Source organism: Sander lucioperca, chromosome 21 (genome assembly GCF_008315115.2).
Source record: "Sander lucioperca isolate FBNREF2018 chromosome 21, SLUC_FBN_1.2, whole genome shotgun sequence".
Classification (NCBI taxonomy): domain Eukaryota; kingdom Metazoa; phylum Chordata; class Actinopteri; order Perciformes; family Percidae; genus Sander; species Sander lucioperca.
In genome coordinates this window covers 2,945,460-2,963,376 of record NC_050193.1, presented here as the reverse complement: position 1 = coordinate 2,963,376, position 17,917 = coordinate 2,945,460, and the positions used below count along the sequence as shown (strand labels likewise).

General features: G+C 43.4%; 2 protein-coding genes across 2 annotated transcripts in view; one reads left to right on the top strand and one right to left on the bottom strand.

The window, feature by feature from the left end:
- LOC116049982 (keratin, type I cytoskeletal 13-like) overlaps window positions 1–17,917 on the top strand; it is a 511,520-nt gene that overhangs the window by 216,763 nt on the left and 276,840 nt on the right. The gene's annotated exons all lie outside the window — the stretch shown is intronic.
- The window catches only part of LOC116050016 (NACHT, LRR and PYD domains-containing protein 3-like), a 271,266-nt gene that overhangs the window by 142,884 nt on the left and 110,465 nt on the right, over window positions 1–17,917 (bottom strand). The window lies entirely within an intron of this gene.

Sequence of the window (17,917 nt, the reverse complement as noted above, 5' to 3'; positions counted from 1 at the left end):
TTCCACTCTGCCCTGCACTACTCTCACCCCACCACGCACTAATACAACCTCTGTCCCTGTCGTCTCTCCTCGGCTTCTGCCGAGAACCAAGTCAGCTCTGCTGACCAGCTCCACTCCACACCAGCCTGAGCCATGGCGTATAAGCAAGCACCACAGCAGGCGGTCAGGACAACGCTCAGGCCCAGCCCAACCTATACGACTAGAAAATCGCTACACCATTCTGATGAACGATGAGGAGTTCCCTCTGCTCTGCGGAAACCCTTCTCTGCCACGTCCCCACGGCGCTCATCCTGGCCCATCCACACAGTCGGCGCGCCCCCCTTCAGACCCAACAACTTCCACGCTGGTCATCGGAAGCTCCATGGTCAGGGACCTCTACATTCCCCCTACACCTAGCGGTCCGTCCAAGGTCTACTGCTTCCCTGGTGCCAAGGTCCGTGACATCCAGCACAAACTTCCCAGCATCCTCGCCTCCCACGCTAAGGTCGACAACATCATCGTGCATGTGGGCACAAACGACATCAGAGAGAGACGGTCGACAGCACTTCGAAAAGACTTCACCACTCTCATCACCACCCTGATGGGCACAGGAAAACGGATCGTCATTTCTGGGCCTCTACCTACCTACAGAAAGGGTGCTGAAAGATGGTCCAGACTGTTCGGGCTCCACACCTGGCTGAAACCCCACTGCGCTTCCCTGGGCATTCCCTATGTCGACAACTTCAACTTGTTCTGGGAGAGGCCCAGCCTGCTGAAACATGATGGTCTCCACCCAAACCGACATGGAGCCAGGCTGCTATCTGACAACATAACGACCACACTGAAAGTTAAGTATTGACATTCTGTTGAAAATATCACAGATTCATGCCCCCCAGGTATTGATCCTAATGGCACTTTACAAGTGAATGAATCTGAAAATGTTTTCTGCAGGGTAAAATGTAATACTAGTACTATTCCAGTTATAATCAACAATAGACCATACAAAGTGTTGAATCCCCTAAGTAATAAGGAGTTGACTGCAAACATAGTCAATTTAGCATCCAGTTCACGTCAGCCACAGGTAACCAAAAAAGGGGCAATACTTAACAACCTAATTGGAATTACAACTACCACTGCAATGATAGAACAGGATAGGAAAATTAGATGCGGTCTACTAAATATCAGATCTCTGTCTTCTAAAGCAATACTAGTAAACGAATTGATATCCGATAATCAAATTGATCTATTCTGTCTAACTGAAACCTGGCTGGGCCATGAAGATTATGTCAGTCTAAATGAAGCCACTCCTCCCACTCATATTAATACTCAAATTCCTCAGGCCGAGGAGGGGGAGTTGCAGCCATATTTGACTCTAACCTGTTAATTAATCCTAAACCTAAACTAAATTATAACTCTTTTGAAAATCTCGTTCTTAACCTTCAGCATCCAACATGGAAAACAGTACAGCCAATTATATTTGTTGTTGTCTACCGAGCACCAGGTCCATATTGTGAATTTTTATCGGAATTCTCAGAGTTTTTATCATGTGTAGTCCTAAAATCAGACAAAGTACTTATTGTAGGTGATTTTAATATCCATGTGGACGTTGACAGCAATAGCCTTAGTACTGCTTTCAACTCACTACTAGATTCAATTGGTTTCAGTCAGAGTGTGCATGAGGCCACGCACTGTTTTAACCACACCCTCGACCTTGTGCTTGCATATGGCATCAAAATTGAAGACGTAATAGTATTCCCGCAAAATCCTTTATTATCAGACCACTTCTTAATAACTTTCGAATTCTTACTACCCGATTATACGAAATTAGATAAAAGCTTCTACGCTAGAAGCCTATCTGACAGTGCTATAGCTAAATTTAAGGAAGATATTCCAACAGCACTAAACTCATTAACGTGCCGTAATATAACAGAGGATCTTTATGTAAACTTTAGTCCCTCTCAAATTGATCATTTCGTAGACGATGCTACGGCCTGCCTACGGACGACTTTAGACTCTGTTGCTCCCCTTAAAAAGAAGACGATGAAGCAAAGGAAACTAGCACCTTGGTATAACTCCCAAATTCGTAAATTAAAGCAAATCTCGCGCAAACTTGAAAGTAAATGGCGTTCCACCAAACTGGAAGAATCTCGTTTAGACTGGCAAGACAGTCTGAAAACCTATAGGAAGACCCTAAGAAAGGCCAGATCAGACTACTATTCATCACTAATAGAAGAAAATAAGAACAACCCAAGGTTTCTTTTCAGCACTGTAGCCAGGCTGACAGATAGCCACAGCTCTACTGAGCCATCTATTCCTATAGCTCTGAGTAGTGATGACTTCATGAGTTTCTTTAACGATAAAATTATAACAATTAGAGATACTATTCATCACCTCTTTCCCCCAACCTCTAATGGGTCACCTTTAACTGACAGACTGCTAGAAAGAACGACTAGACCTGACATATACTTAGATTGCTTTTATCCTATAAACCCTCAACAATTAATGCTAAAGGTCTCTTCAGCTAAGCCATCTACCTGTCTCTTGGACCCCATCCCAACGAAGCTACTTAAAGAAGCGTTACCCGTGGTTAACACTTCATTGCTAGATATGATAAATATGTCTTTATTGACAGGTTATGTACCGCAGTCATTTAAAGTAGCTGTGATAAAACCTCTACTGAAAAAACCCACCCTCGATCCTGAGGTCTTAGCCAACTATAGACCTATATCTAACCTTCCCTTTCTCTCCAAGATCCTTGAGAAAGTAGTCGCTAACCAGTTATGTGATTTTCTACATAGCAATAGCTTATTTGAGGACTTTCAGTCAGGATTTAGAAAGCATCATAGCACAGAGACGGCACTGGTGAAAATCACTAACGATCTTCTAACTGCATCAGACAAAGGACTTGTCTCCGTACTTGTCTTATTAGATCTTAGTGCTGCATTCGATACTATTGACCATACCATCCTCTTACAGAGATTGGAACATTTAGTTGGCATTAAAGGAATCGCACTAAACTGGTTTAAGTCCTACTTCTCTGATCGATCGCAATTTGTTAATGTTAACAATAAACCCTCCAATTACGCTAAAATTAACCATGGCGTTCCTCAAGGCTCAGTGCTTGGACCAATTCTATTCTCCTTATATATGCTTCCTCTAGGCAATATTATTAGGAAACACTCAATTAACTTTCACTGTTATGCGGATGACACCCAATTATATCTGTCAATCAAGCCAGACGAAACCAGCCAGCTAGCTAAACTTCAAGCTTGCATTAAAGATATAAAATCATGGCTGGCCTACAATTTCCTGATGTTAAACTCAAACAAAACCGAAGTTATTGTCCTGGGCTCCAAACCCCTACGAACCTCATTAGCCGAAGATATAATTACTCTGGATGGCATTGCCCTGGCCTCAAGTACTACTGTCAGAAATCTAGGAGTTATTTTTGATCAGGATCTATCCTTTAACGCCCATCTAAAACACACCTCTAGAACAGCCTTTTTTCACCTTCGTAACATTGCTAAAATTAGGAACATCCTGTCTCAAAACGATGCAGAAAAACTAGTCCATGCATTCGTTACTTCCAGGCTGGACTACTGTAATTCCTTATTATCAGGATGCTCAAATAAGTCCGTTAGGACTCTCCAGCTGATCCAGAATGCTGCAGCGCGTGTTCTGACAAGAACTAAGAAAAGAGATCATATTTCTCCTGTATTAGCTTCTCTCCATTGGCTTCCTGTAAAATCCAGGATTGAATTTAAAATCCTTCTTCTGACCTATAAAGCTCTAAATGGTCAAGCTCCTTCATATCTTGAGGACCTCTTAGTACCTTATTGTCCCACTAGAGCACTACGCTCCCAGAATGCAGAGTTACTTGTGGTTCCTAGAGTCTCTAAAAGTAGAATGGGAGGCAGAGCCTTCAGCTATCAGGCTCCTCTCCTGTGGAACCAGCTCCCAATCTGGGTTCGGGGGGCAGACACCGTCGCTACATTTAAGACTAAACTGAAAACTCTCCTCTTTGATAAAGCTTATAGTTAGGGAGTGAGGAGTTGCAGTGAACGCCTAGACCGGCGGGGCAGGGTATATAGCTGCAGACACAGCACCCCTGCTTTTCTCTGCTTCTCTTTACAGTCATCAGATTTACCTATCGTATAATCAATAATATAGTGCCTCTCCTAGTTATGCTGTTATAATTCTAGACTGCCGAGGAAGTTCCTTCTTATGACACGCTCTTTTTTTTTGTTTCCTTTTATGCACATCATGTCTCAGAAGTGCTTGTTACTCACCTAGCTCTGGGGAGTTTACTCCCCGGAGTCCTTATGTTTCTTCTTCACCCAGAACATCGCCTCGGATTAGGGCGACACCAAGACCTGGGTCTTGGGTGCAGCTGTGGCTATGGACCTGCTACACCCTGCTACGCTCTGCGATTCCCTGCAATGCCCGACTACGTCCTGCTGCGTCCACCGCGTCCACCCATGCTCTGCTGTGCCACGCTACATCCTGTACCGTCATAACCCCAACCGTCAGACACCGCCCACCAAGAGTCTGGGTCTGCCGAGGTTTCTTCCTAAAAGGGAGTTTTTCCTCGCCACTGTCGCAATAGCCACTGCTAATGCTTGCTCTTGGGGGAACTATTGGAATTGTTGGGGCTTTATAGAGTGTGGTCTAGACCTACTCTATCTGTAAAGTGTCTCGAGATAACTCTTGTTATGATTTGATACTATAAATAAAATTGAATTGAATTGAATAACGTTGCATTAATCGGGTGATTTAGTTTGTATTTGCAGTGAACATAAAACTGACTACTGTAGCTTCAATACCCTTGGAAATGTGCATCTCTCTGTCAGCGGCAGCTGCCTCTTACGGTAGTTTTCTACACACGGAGAGCCTCACTTCCCATAACATAACAAACCCCGTCGGACTAACGTTCCGTTGCATACACGTTGCCCACATGAGCACCTGTCTTAAAGGGGAAGGCTCGGCCAGTAACAATCATGTAAAAGGGGAACGGTGAAAGTTTACTTTTCTATCAAACAGCAGAAAAGTTTAAGCGTCAACATCACAACGTCCTGCGATGTGACTATCGCGCATGTGCACATGGCGATGTAGACGATGTAACAAAATATCGTGCAGCCCTAGTTACAAGTAACGATGCAGCACATAAAAAAATTGTCGGAGTAAAAGTATTGAATTCATTGAAAATATGTACTGAAGTAAAAGTAGAAGTAGGAGAAAAAAAATAATACTCCAGTAGAGTACAGATACAGCCTTTTATTAGGTAAGTACAGTAGTGGAGTAGTTCTACTTTGTTACTATGCATCTCTGCTAATGTTCATACCAAGAATCAGCCAATAAAGTTCATTAAACTTCCACCAGTTTAGTGACAGTCAAAAGAATCAAAGTTAGCTTTCTGTTGGCTAGACTGTAAATAAAATATATTTATTATTTCTGTTTGTTGCATTTGTGGATTTTAAATTTGTTGACTGAATTCTAACATCTTTCCAGCCACACTGACAATTCAATTCAATTCAATTCAATTTTGTTTATAGTATCAAATCATAACAAGAGATATCTCGAGACACTTTACAGATAGAGTAGGTCTAGACCAAACTCTGTACTTTACGAAGCCCCAACTATTACAGTGGTTGCCTCAAGAGCAAGCATTAGCAGTAGCTATAGCGACAGTGGCAAGGAAAAACTCCCTTTTTTTGTTAGGAAGAAACCTCGGACAGACCCAGACTCTTGGTAGGCGGTGTCTGACGGCACCAGTTGGGGGAGTGGTGAATGGTGGCAATAATAGTCATAATAAAGATAGTGAAGCAGTGATCACAATGGTAGTCATAGTAGTTCATGTCATAGTAGGGCACAGCAGGGCGTTACGGGGTGTAGTGTGGCACAGCAGCCTGGGTGGACGCGGTTGGACGCGGCAGGACGCAGTCGGACACTGCGGGGAAACGCAGAGCGTAGCAGGGTGTAGTAAGTCCATAGCGTCAGCTGCACCCAGGACCCCGGTGTAGGTGCCACCCAATTCCAAGGCGATGTTCTGGGTGAAGAAGAAACAAAGGGACTCCGGGGAGAAAACTCCCCAGAGCTAGGTTAGTAACAGGCATTTCTGGGACTAAGATGCACACAAAAGGAGACAAGTGAAAAGAGAGAAGAGGGAGCGGCTCATTGTGTCCTTGGAAGGAGCTTCCCACAGCAGTCTAGAGTTATAATAGTATAACTAAGAGAGGCAGGCTAAAGAGAGGGGCCCTGGACCGGGCTCGTACTCTCCCCTGCCGGAACGGGCTTGTACTTCCTGCCTCCCTCTACTCTACTCTACTATGCTGCAACTCCTCACTCCCTAACTATAAGCTTTATCAAAGATGATGGTTTTCAGTTTATTCTTAAATGTGGCGACGGTGTCAGCCCCCCGAACCCAAGTTGGGAGCTGGTTCCACAGGAGAGGGGCCTGGTAGCTGAAGGCTCTGGCTCCGATTCTACTTTTAGAGACTCTAGGAACCACAAGTAGCTCTGAGTTCTGGGAGCGCAGTGCTCTAGTGGGACAATAAGGTACTAAAAGCTCTTCTATGTATGATGGTGCTTGACCATTTAGTGCTTTGTAGGTCAGGAGAAGGATTTTAAATTCAATCCTGGATTTTACAGGAAGCCAATGCAGAGAAGCTAATACAGGAGAAATGTGATCTCTTTTGTTAGTTCTTGTCAGAACACGTGCTGCAGCATTCTGGATCAGCTGGAGGGTCTTGAGGGACTTATTTGAGCAGCCTGATAGTAAAGAATTACAGTAGTCCAGCCGGGAAGTTACGAATGCATGGACTAGTTTTTCAGCATCGTTTTGAGACAGGATGTTCCTGATTTTGGCAATGTTACGAAGATGGAAAAAGGCTGTTCTTGAGGTTTGTTTTAAGTGGGCGTTAAAGGATAGATCCTGGTCAAAAATGACTCCTAGATTTCTGACAGTAGTGCTGGAGGCCAGGGCAATACCATCTAGGGTAGCTATATATTTAGATAATGAAGTTCGGTGGTGCTTGGGTCCCAGCACAATAACTTCTGTTTTGTTTGAGTTCAACATCAGAAAATTGTGGGTCATCCAGGATTTTATATCTTTAATGCACGCTTGAAGTTTAGCTAACTGACCGCTTTCGTCTGGCTTGATTGACAGATATAATTGGGTGTCGTCTGCGTAACAGTGAAAGTTAATTGAGTGTTTCCTAATAATATTGCCTAGAGGAAGCATATATAAAGAGAATAGAATTGGTCCAAGCACTGAGCCTTGAGGAACGCCATGGCTAACTTTAGCGTATTTGGATGGTTTATCGTTAATATTAACAAATTGGGATCGCTCAGAAAAATAGGACTTAAACCAGCTTAGTGCGATTCCTTTAATGCCAACTAAATGTTCCAGTCTCTGTAAGAGGATGGTATGGTCAATAGTGTCGAATGCAGCACTAAGATCTAATAAGACAAGTATGGAGACAAGTCCTTTGTCAGCAGCAGTTAGAAGGTCGTTAGTGATTTTCACCAGTGCCGTCTCTGTGCTATGATGCATTCTAAATCCTGACTGAAAGTCTTCAAATAGACTATTTCTATGCAGAAAGTCACACAATTGATTAGCGACTACCTTCTCAAGGATTTTGGAGAGAAACGGGAGGTTAGATATAGGTCTATAGTTGGCTAAGACCTCAGGGTCGAGGGTGGGTTTTTTCAGAATAGGTTTTATCACAGCTACTTTAAAAGACTGCGGTACGTGACCCGTTAATAAGGACATATTGATCGTATCTAGTAATGTGGTGTTGACCACGGGTAGTGCTTCTTTAAGTAGCTTCGTTGGAATGGGGTCTAAGAGACAGGTAGTTGGCTTAGCTGAAGAGACCCTTAACATTAATTGTTGGAGGTCTAAAGGATAAAAGCCGTCTAAATAAGTATCAGGTCTTATCGTTCTCTCTAGCCCTCCTGCGCCCAATGGTGAGTCGTTGGAAGCTGTGGGCAGAAGGTGATGAATTTTTTCTCTAATTGTTATAATTTTATCATTAAAAAAGGTCATGAAGTCATCACTGCTCAGAGCTATAGGAATAGATGGCTCAATAGAGCTATGACTATCTGTCAGCCTGGCTACAGTGCTGAAAAGAAACCTTGGGTTGTTCTTATTTTCTTCTATTAGTGTTGAGTAATAGTGTGATCTGGCATTTCTGAGGGCCCTCCTATAATTTTTTAGACTATCTTGCCAATCCACACGAGATTCTTCCAGTTTGGTGGAACGCCATTTACTTTCAAGTTTTCGTGAGATTTGTTTTAATTTGCGAGTTTGGGAGTTATACCAAGGTGCTAGTTTCCTTTCCTTCATCATCTTCTTTTTGAGAGGAGCAACCGAGTCTAAAGTAGTCCGTAGGCAGGCCGTAGCAGCGTCTACAAAGTTATCAAGTTGGGAGGGACTAGAGTTAACATAACAGTCCTCTGTTATATTAAGGCATGACATTGAGTTAAGTGCTGTTGGAATAGCTTCCTTAAATTTAGCTATAGCACTGTCAGATAAGCATCTAGTGTAGAAACTTTTATTTAATTTCGTATAGTCTGGTAGTAGGAATTCGAAAGTTATTAAAAAATGGTCTGATAATAAAGGATTCTGCGGAAATACTATTAAATCGTCAATTTTGATGCCATATTCTAGCACAAGGTCGAGGGTGTGGTTAAAACAGTGCGTGGCCTTATGCACCCTCTGACTGAAACCAATAGAATCTAGCAGTGAATTGAAAGCAGTACTAAGGCTATTGCTCTCAATGTCCACATGGATATTAAAATCACCTACAATAAGTACTTTGTCTGATTGAAGGACTACGCATGATAAAAACTCTGAGAATTCAGATAAAAACTCAGAATATGGACCTGGTGCTCGGTAAACAACAACGAATATAATTGGCTGTACTGTTTTCCATGTTGGGTGTTGAAGATTAAGAACAAGGCTTTCAAACGAGTTATAATTTAGTTTAGGTTTAGGATTAATTAACAGGCTCGAGTCAAATATGGCTGCAACTCCCCCTCCTCGGCCTGAGCCTCGTGGAATTTGGGTATTATTATGACTGGGAGGAGTGGCTTCGTTTAAACTAACATATTCGTCATGGCCCAGCCAGGTTTCGGTGAGGCAGAATAAGTCAATGTGGTTATCTGATATCAATTTGTTTACCAATAATGCTTTCGATGACAGAGATCTAATATTTAATAGTCCACATTTGATTTTCCTATTCTGTTCTATCGTTGCAGTGGTTGTTTTAATTCCAATTAGGTTGTTTAGTATAGCACCTCTTTTGTTAGCGTTTGGTTTAAACGGTCTCAGTCGGGGGACAGACACGGTGGTTATGGGATTATGAATGGGTGATTGCTCTGAAGGGAGCACAGAGGGGCGTGTAGCGCTGTATCTCTGATTATTGACTTTGGGAGAGTGTGTCTGGTCAGTGTGCTTGTGGGAGTGTTTACGGGATGTAAACAGTCAATCAGAGGTCTGGGTATGCAGGGCGTGGTGCAAATTTCCACGTAGCATCTGGCTTCCGCGTGTATTGGGATGAATCCCATCCCTGCTGAACAGGGAGCCACGTTCCCAAAACAGATTGAAGTTGTCAATAAAACCTATCCTGTGAATACTGCATGTGAGCTGGAGCCAGGTGTTAAGGGAGAGTAGTCTGCTAAAGAGGCCTGATCCGCGACCTAGAGATGGAAGTGGGCCCGAAATAAAAACCGACTTCCCAGTGCTTTTTAAAGCCTCAATGAGAGTGGTAAAGTCTCGCCTTGTGCGCTCACACTCCTGAATCCGAGTGGACATGTCGTTATGTCCACAATGGACCACGATGCGTTTGATAGAGGTCGGAAATGAGGGTATCAGGTCCATAACTTTAGCCAGGATGTCTGCAACTTTGGCTCCGGGAAAACAGTGTGTGACAGCATTATGAAACCGTAGGTCTCTAGTGATGGAGTCCCCAATAATTACTGTGGTTAGGGGGAAGAGCGGACGAGGAGTGGGGGGGGTGTGGGTAGCCGGTGACGGGAGCAAAACAGTCAGTGTCGGTTTCAGATGGGCAGGGAAAAGAAGAGGAAGAATGCTTACCGTTCGGTTGTGGAGATTGTTTTTGAGGAACGTTGTCATTTGGCCGATCCAGGCAGTGTAGGCCACCGGACCGTCTGACTACCACATCCCTCAGAAGCTTTCGCCGCGCGGTAGCAATCGTCTTCCGTGACGACGGCTGGTCAGTCTGCTTTGAAGCGGGGCGAGCCCGGTGAGCCGCACTGGCCACCACCGGCTCCGACTCCGACAAAGCATTGAAGCGGTTGGAGAGGCTGAGGGCAGGAGGCGATGGAGCCCTACCCGAGGCTCTCTTTCGGCCGCAAACCACCTCAGTCCAGGGTGGCTTGATAACCGGTGTCGAGCAGGACGATGGGCGTGGGCAGGCAGCTGGGTCCCATGGCGCGGTATCCTGGAAGGCCGCCGAGAGAGATGAGATCCGGAGCGACTGATTATGAGCCACGTCCAAGCAGGCGGTTAACAAAGCATCTTTGGTTTTTAAGTCCTCGGAAAGCCGACGAACATCTTCCCTGAGGTCAGCAATTTCTTTGTTTGTATTATTGAACAACGAGGAAATCCTGAGGGGGAGTGGGGACTCGCCAGGTGTAGAGGTTGCCATGAAGCTAGCGTTAGTTTAGCCGGTAGGCCTAGTCTTGATAAATTAGCGTGAGGCTAATACTTACTTACACGTAAAAATGTATCTTTGGTTTTAAAAACACTTTATTAGTATAATAAAAACTAGGCGATAGAGCCGACTGTTAGGTAGGAGGTTGAAGGCAGCTGCCGGCTGCCTCGTCCCCGCCGACTGCTGTCGCTTGTGGATGACGTTCGCTTGTGGATGACGTGCAGCAGCTCCTCACAGTTGTGTTAGAGGTGCATAGCCTGACAGGAAACAGATCCTGACTGAAACTCTGGGGAAATTCATCATCGTACTTCAGTCAAGAAAATGTAAAAATCTAGTGTAACATGCAGCTGATTTCTCATTAATAAAACGTAAACTTTAAACACACTCACACTTACGCACGCCAGGTCTCAGTCTCTGCAGTCCACCATGGTCCGTACTGCAGGAAGAAATAAAGTCAGAATCAACTTCATACACCTTCACTCAGATCCTCCATTAAACATGAACCAGAGTTCATCCGTTAGTGACAGAGAAACAGTGGGAGAGCTGCTGTTGTCTGTCCATCTGTCGTTACCTGAGAGTGTTCAGTCTCCAGTTTGGATCCTTAAGTCCAGCTGACAGCAGCTTCACTCCTGAGTCTCCTGGATGATTGTAGCTCAGGTCCAGCACTCTCAGATGGGAGGGGTTGGAGCTCAGAGCTGAGGCCAGAGAAGTACAGCCTTCCTCTGAGACCAGACAGCCTGACAGACTACACACACACACACACACACACACACACACACACACACACACACACACACACACACACACACACACAGTGTAAACGTTCTAGATTAAAACAATCCATGTTAGTCGTTCACATCTATCCACTGTTTAAAATGACTCTCACAAACACTAATGGAGTGTAATGTTGGTTCAGTACCCTCTTTGAAGGAGGAAGGGTTGGAGAACTCAAAGGAAACCTAACCAAGTACTTTTACTTGAGTACAATATTCTAGTACTCTCCCCATCTCTCTCTGACTGACAGATGTAGGGGGATGAACAAACTATCTACCCATCTACCTACATGCAGCTCAGAGAAACAGATGAATAGCCTGTTGTCTATATGGGGTCCTAGCAACAACCATGATTCCTGCATTGTCCCTTCAACTCGTGGAGAGTCTGCATTTTAAGCAAATAATTATTATTTTATTTCAAATTTAGTTCCCTGAAGTACAGAGCCAAAATAAAAAATATAGTGTAATTGTATACAAATATGGACCTAACTGTCCAAGTCAAGTTTATGTGCCGTGAACCAAGACATTACAATGTTGACAAGCTCCTGAGTCAGATCTCTCAGACTAGAGTACTGGGAGCTGAGAACTGAGGACAGAGCTTCAGAACTTCTCTCTGACAGGTTACAGCCACTCAATCTGAAGAGGATCTTTAGTCAGTCAATTCAAAAACTAAATGCATAAAGGCTTATTGGGTAAATCAAAATAGTTTAACACTGACCTGAGAGTTTCCAGTCTGCAGTGTGGACTCTTCAGTCCAGTCGACAGCTGCTTGACTCCTGAATCCTGTAGCTCGTTGTTACTCAGGTCCAGCTCTCTCAGACTAGAGGACTGGGAGCTGAGAACTGAGGACAGAGCTTCACAGCTTTTCACTGACAGCTTACAGCCACTAAGCCTGAAGAGCAATCAGCAATACATGAGAAAACAAAAGTTATTTATTTTCTGAATAAAGAAAAACTCCCATGTAATCTGGATAGTTATTTTTGCACGTACAGAGCTTTGTTGGAGGCTTTGACCACTGGCAGCAGCCTCAGAAGAGCCTCCTCTGAAGCAGAGTATTTCTTCAGGTCAAACACGTTCAGATCTTTTTCTGATGACAGTAAGATGAAGACCAGAGCTGACCACTGAGCAGGAGACAGTTTATCTGTGGAGAGACTTCCTGAACTCAGGGACTGTTGGATCTGCTCCACTAGAAAACGACCATTCAGTTCATTCAGACAGTGGAACAGATTGATGCTTCTCTCTGCAGACAGATTGTCACTGATCTTCTTCTTGATGTACTCAACTGTTTTCTGATTGGTCATTGAGCTACTTCCTGTCTGTGTCAGCAGACCTCGTAGGAGAATCTGATTGGTCTGCAGTGAAAGACCCAGGAGGAAGCGGAGGAACAAGTCCAGGTGTCCATTTGGACTCTGTAAGGCCTTGTCCACAACACTATGGTAGAAACATGATTTTCTACGTAGAAACCTCCAACGGTATGTTGTTTGTTCTTCTGTCAGCAGGTTGACTCCAGAGTTGATGAATGTCATATGGACATGAAGAGCAGCCAGAAACTCCTGAACACTCAGATGGACAAAGCAGAACACCTTGTCCTGGTACAGTCCTCTCTCCTCTTTAAAGATCTGTGTGAACACTCCTGAGTACACTGAGGCTTTTCTGATATCGATGCCACACTCTGTCAGGTCTGATTCATAGAAGATCAGGTTTCCTTTCTGCAGCTGTTCAAAAGCCAGTTTTCCCAGAGACTTGATCATTTTCCTGCTCTTTTTATTCCAGTGTGGATCTGTCTCAGCTCCTCCATCATACTTGATGTTCTTCACTTTGGACTGAACCACCAGGAAGTGGATGTACATCTCAGTCAGGGTCTTGGGCAGCTCTCCTCCCTCTCTGGTCTTCAACCCGTCCTCCAGAACTGTAGCAGTGATCCAGCAGAAGACTGGGATGTGGCACATGATGTGGAGGCTTCGTGATGTCTTGATGTGGGAGATGATTCTGCTGGCCTGCTCCTCATCTCTGAATCTCTTCCTGAAGTACTCCTCCTTCTGTGGGTCAGTGAACCCTCTGACCTCTGTCACCATGTCAACACACTCAGGAGGGATCTGATTGGCTGCTGCAGGTCGTGTGGTTATCCAGAGGCGAGCAGAGGGAAGCAGTTTCCCCCTGATGAGGTTGGTCAGCAGCACACCCACTGAGGTGGACTCTGTAATATCAGTCAGGATCTCAGTGTTGTGGAAGTCCAGAGGAAGTCGACACTCATCCAGACCGTCAAAAATGAACACGACCTCTTCAAACCTGCAGATTCCTACTTCTTTGGTTTCACTAAAGAAGCAATCAACAAGTTCCACCAAGCTGTACTTTTCCTCTTTCAGCATATTCAGCTCTCTGAAGGTGAATGGAAATATGAACTGGATGTCCTGGTTGGCTTTATCTTCAGCCCAGTCCAGAGTGAACTTCTGTGTTAAGACTGTTTTCCCGATGCCAGCCACTCCCTTTGTCATCACTGTTCTCATTGGTTCATCTCTTCCAGGTGGGGTTTTAAAGATGTCTTCTTGTCTGATTGTTGTTTCTGGCCTGTCTGGTTTCCTGGATGCTGTTTCAATCTGTCTGACCTCATGGTCATCATTGACCTCTGCAGTCTCTCCCTCTATGATGTAGATCTCTGTGAACATCTGATTCAGAAGGGTTGGGTTTCCTGCTTTAGCAATCCCCTCAAACACACACTGGAACTTCTTCTGCTGGTTAGATTTGAGTTTACGCTTACCACCTGCAGCAAGACTTCCTGAATGAACGCACAACAAAGTAGATCATCAAAGAACATTTTTCAACATATCATTTGTGTATATGAATATAGTTTGATAAATATTTTGACACATTAGTAAAGGTCCCATTCATCCAGCATGTTAAATCTTTAGAGAAATCCTCTTACTGCTCTGCAGACGGTCAGCCAGCTCCTCCTGCTTCATTCTCCTCAGGAAGTGCAGTGTGATCTTCAGAAATGCCTCTCTGCTGCTCCTCCTCTGCTCTTCATCCTCACCGTCTAACACCTCATCCTCCCTCTGACTCTCTAAGGATTCTGGGTAATCTGGAGTCAGAACCTTCTGGATCTTCTTCAGCTCGTTCTTCACAAAATTGCAGATGTCTTCCTCCAGCAGCTGGAACAGAAGATTATATGAATGACAAATCAAACTGAAATCATGAAAGCAAACATCAGATCCATGTTGGACAGATTGACAATCCACTGGTCTAAAAGTGCAGCATGGAGATGATTGTGAACAGAATAGATGTAAAAGTCGTTGTACATGTACAGACCATAAATATGGAGTCCAGGAGTGTTTGATGCTGCTGGGCAGACTGACCACTGGGAACCTCTGAGCTCTCCTGGTCCACTCTGTGGAGGAATCAGGAAGAATTAGCTCACATTATGTCTGTCCACACAGAGACAAACACAAGATAAAAGGTCCATGAATTGATATTTGGATGTTAACAATGAATCAGAAGACTACATGTAGTGGTAAACGTTTACTAGTCCTGCTGATATTCAGATTGAAATCCTCACCTTTGATCAACAGAGTGGCGTCCATCTTTGAAGACTAGAGGATAATCCATAGACCTGTCACTCTTCATGGACACACAGCTGGGTTCAGCTTCTTCCAGATTCCTCCTGATCAAAACACAAGATAAATTCTGCTCTGCACCCACAACACACTGAGACAAAACCTGTCAGTGGTTTAATACATCGTCTGTACCGTATATTTGTATCCAGGTAGTTCTTGTTAACATTGTGTATGATCCATTATCAATATTTAATTTAGACATGTTTCAAAGCTGTATTCACAGCAGTGTGCAGCACAGGCTCCAATAACCAATAATAATAACAATAATATGCAAGGACTTCCAGATGGTAGAACTAGATTGGTAGCCCTTGACAGTGTTGTAGCTACTCAAGATGTGTTTTGGTCTCGTCTCGGTCTCTCACAAAGGATTTTATTTTACGACCGGTCAAGACTAAATTGCCTAAATATTTTCTGATACATTTGTGTTTATTATGTGTTTATTATGTAGGGAGAGATGATAACAAGGAACACAAGCATGCGTCTACATGCTACAGTCTACATGCGTGAGTGTTCCTTTAAGAACTGTAGGACCTTTGCACCATGGGATTTAGTCAGGAAATTGAATGTGATCAGGACAGCCTCATGGTTTGGTGTTATCATCTCTCCATACTATTTGCTTCGATCTTCGACGTTCCATGTCTGTGGTAGCATTCTCGGTATGTGAAACAGATGCTGACATACTGTTCTGATATCTTTGTTAATTATTGTCAGAAAGTTTTAAGTGCAATATGTATATTTTTCATGATGGTTGATAGCTCATATTAGACTCACAGTATGCTTCAGTAAGTATTATCTTGGGTTGTGCTACATGTAAGTATATTTTAGTTTATTTAGATAAACAATATAGGTTATACTACGTACACTGTATAACAATACATTACGTATTTCCTTTATTACAGCTTACACGTTAGCTACTGTATATAGTACTGCATTACAGTGACGTGTAGTTATATTATTTTTACAATTATCATTGTATAATGTTTGTGACTCATCAATATGTAAGTAACTGGTCATTGTGTTTCATTTCCCGGTTTCACCCTCTCTAAGTCAAATGAATTGAGTTACGACGATGCCAGTCTCCAGTGCATGATGGTGGAAGTTATTGAGCTGCTGGTCAGTTTGCACAGGGTTACATGCATGCAGGACAAGACACATTTCATGGTAAAATTAGAATAACAGAGGTGCAGAGATTACCTGGGGCCTCATGAATAAAAGACTGCGCTGCTTTCATACCAGAAGATGGCGTATGGCCAAAACTTGAAAAGTACCTACACACAGAAATATTCACATGTATAAAACCGGGCATACACTAGGTCCTGCGCACCTTTCCTTTATACATGACAATCCACGTGAAATTAAGCACACGTGAATGAGCCACCGACCCCGCCTTGTCTCCTCCCATAAGTTAATATGGAAATGACTATAAATGCGCCCCCAACATCATTCTTTGGCCAATCACAACGGGTAATATCTCTGCAGACGGAAAAAAAACTTTGTATAAACGCAACGTTTATACATGAGGCCCCTGGAAACTACCAGAAGCATTTCCAAGTAACCTCTGTTATTCTAATATTACCATGTAATAAAATAGAAACAGGCAGTTTTGCATTTTGCACCACTGATTCATGGTTGTTACACAGAAACTACTAGAAGCATTTCCAGGTAATCTCTACACCTCTGTTATTCTAAGGGACTGTTCGTTATTTATTTCAAGGGCCACCGGAGGAGTTTTGGGATCTTTAGTCAAAATAGAACTGACCCTCCCTTCACCAGCAATACATTTTGGATGATCCTCCTAAATGATTAGGAAAAAAGGGATGACCCTTCCCAACAATTTATTGAATCCTTCTGTACTGGTTTGCACTTGGCAAAGATGTACAGAAGCCCATTGGGCTTCATTCACCAATATCTTCCCAAGTTTTCTCTTAAATATGATCTTAAGAAAGTCCCAAAGAAAAGTCTACGTCGGATTCATGACATGTTCTTAAACAGCAGAATTGTTCGCACCTGTGTTCTTAGGAGTGATGAATCCCATGTCTTCGTAATTGAAAGCGCGTGCCAGTTGTTCCTAATTAGCATAAGAAAACGCACAGCAAATTCCCATATAAGGACATGACACTTCCTGAGCACCTCCTGGGAAGCGGGAGACTGCGTTCAAGAGATGATTGTCGGAGTCGCAGATGACTTGTACATTGCAGTGGTGGAGAAAGTACTGAATCTCAGTACTTAAGTAAAAGTACAAATAACTAGAGACAAATTTACTTTAGTAAAAGTAGAAGATGTCCTCTACCACAAACAAGGCCTGGCTTTTAAAAGAAGTTCCTATCCTAACGAGCATAAAACGGAAATATGTTGTTAGAATCGGAATGCGGTTGGTTTTATTCATGGATGTATTTTAAGACGGTTTTATTTTCTTTAACCATGCAAGTAAGCAAATAAAGTGTGTGAAGCAGTGAACATGGGGAGATGTGAAGAGGTCCAGCCAAATAAATAAAATATGAACGAGTCTTACGCTGCCTGGCGGAGAAGTAAACGACGCTGTGGAGAGGTAACTATTAAAAAAGGGAATAATAAAAACACAACCTTTCTTTTACCGGAGGCTGTATTACCAAGGGTCAGCAGCGCAGGCTTGGAAGCCGATGAAGGATTGAAGGTGCCCCATATCTATGGCAACCAAACTTCACTGGTGAGACAAACGTGTGACAGTCTGGAAGACGTTTTGGCAGGTGGAAAAACTGATCAGAAAATGTAACGGAACGTTGTAGAAATGTAGCGGAGTAGAAAGTATAGATAATTGCTGCAAAATTTAACGAAGTAAAAGTCAAAAGTATGCACTATTGATTCTACATAAGTAAAGTACAGATATGTGAAAAAT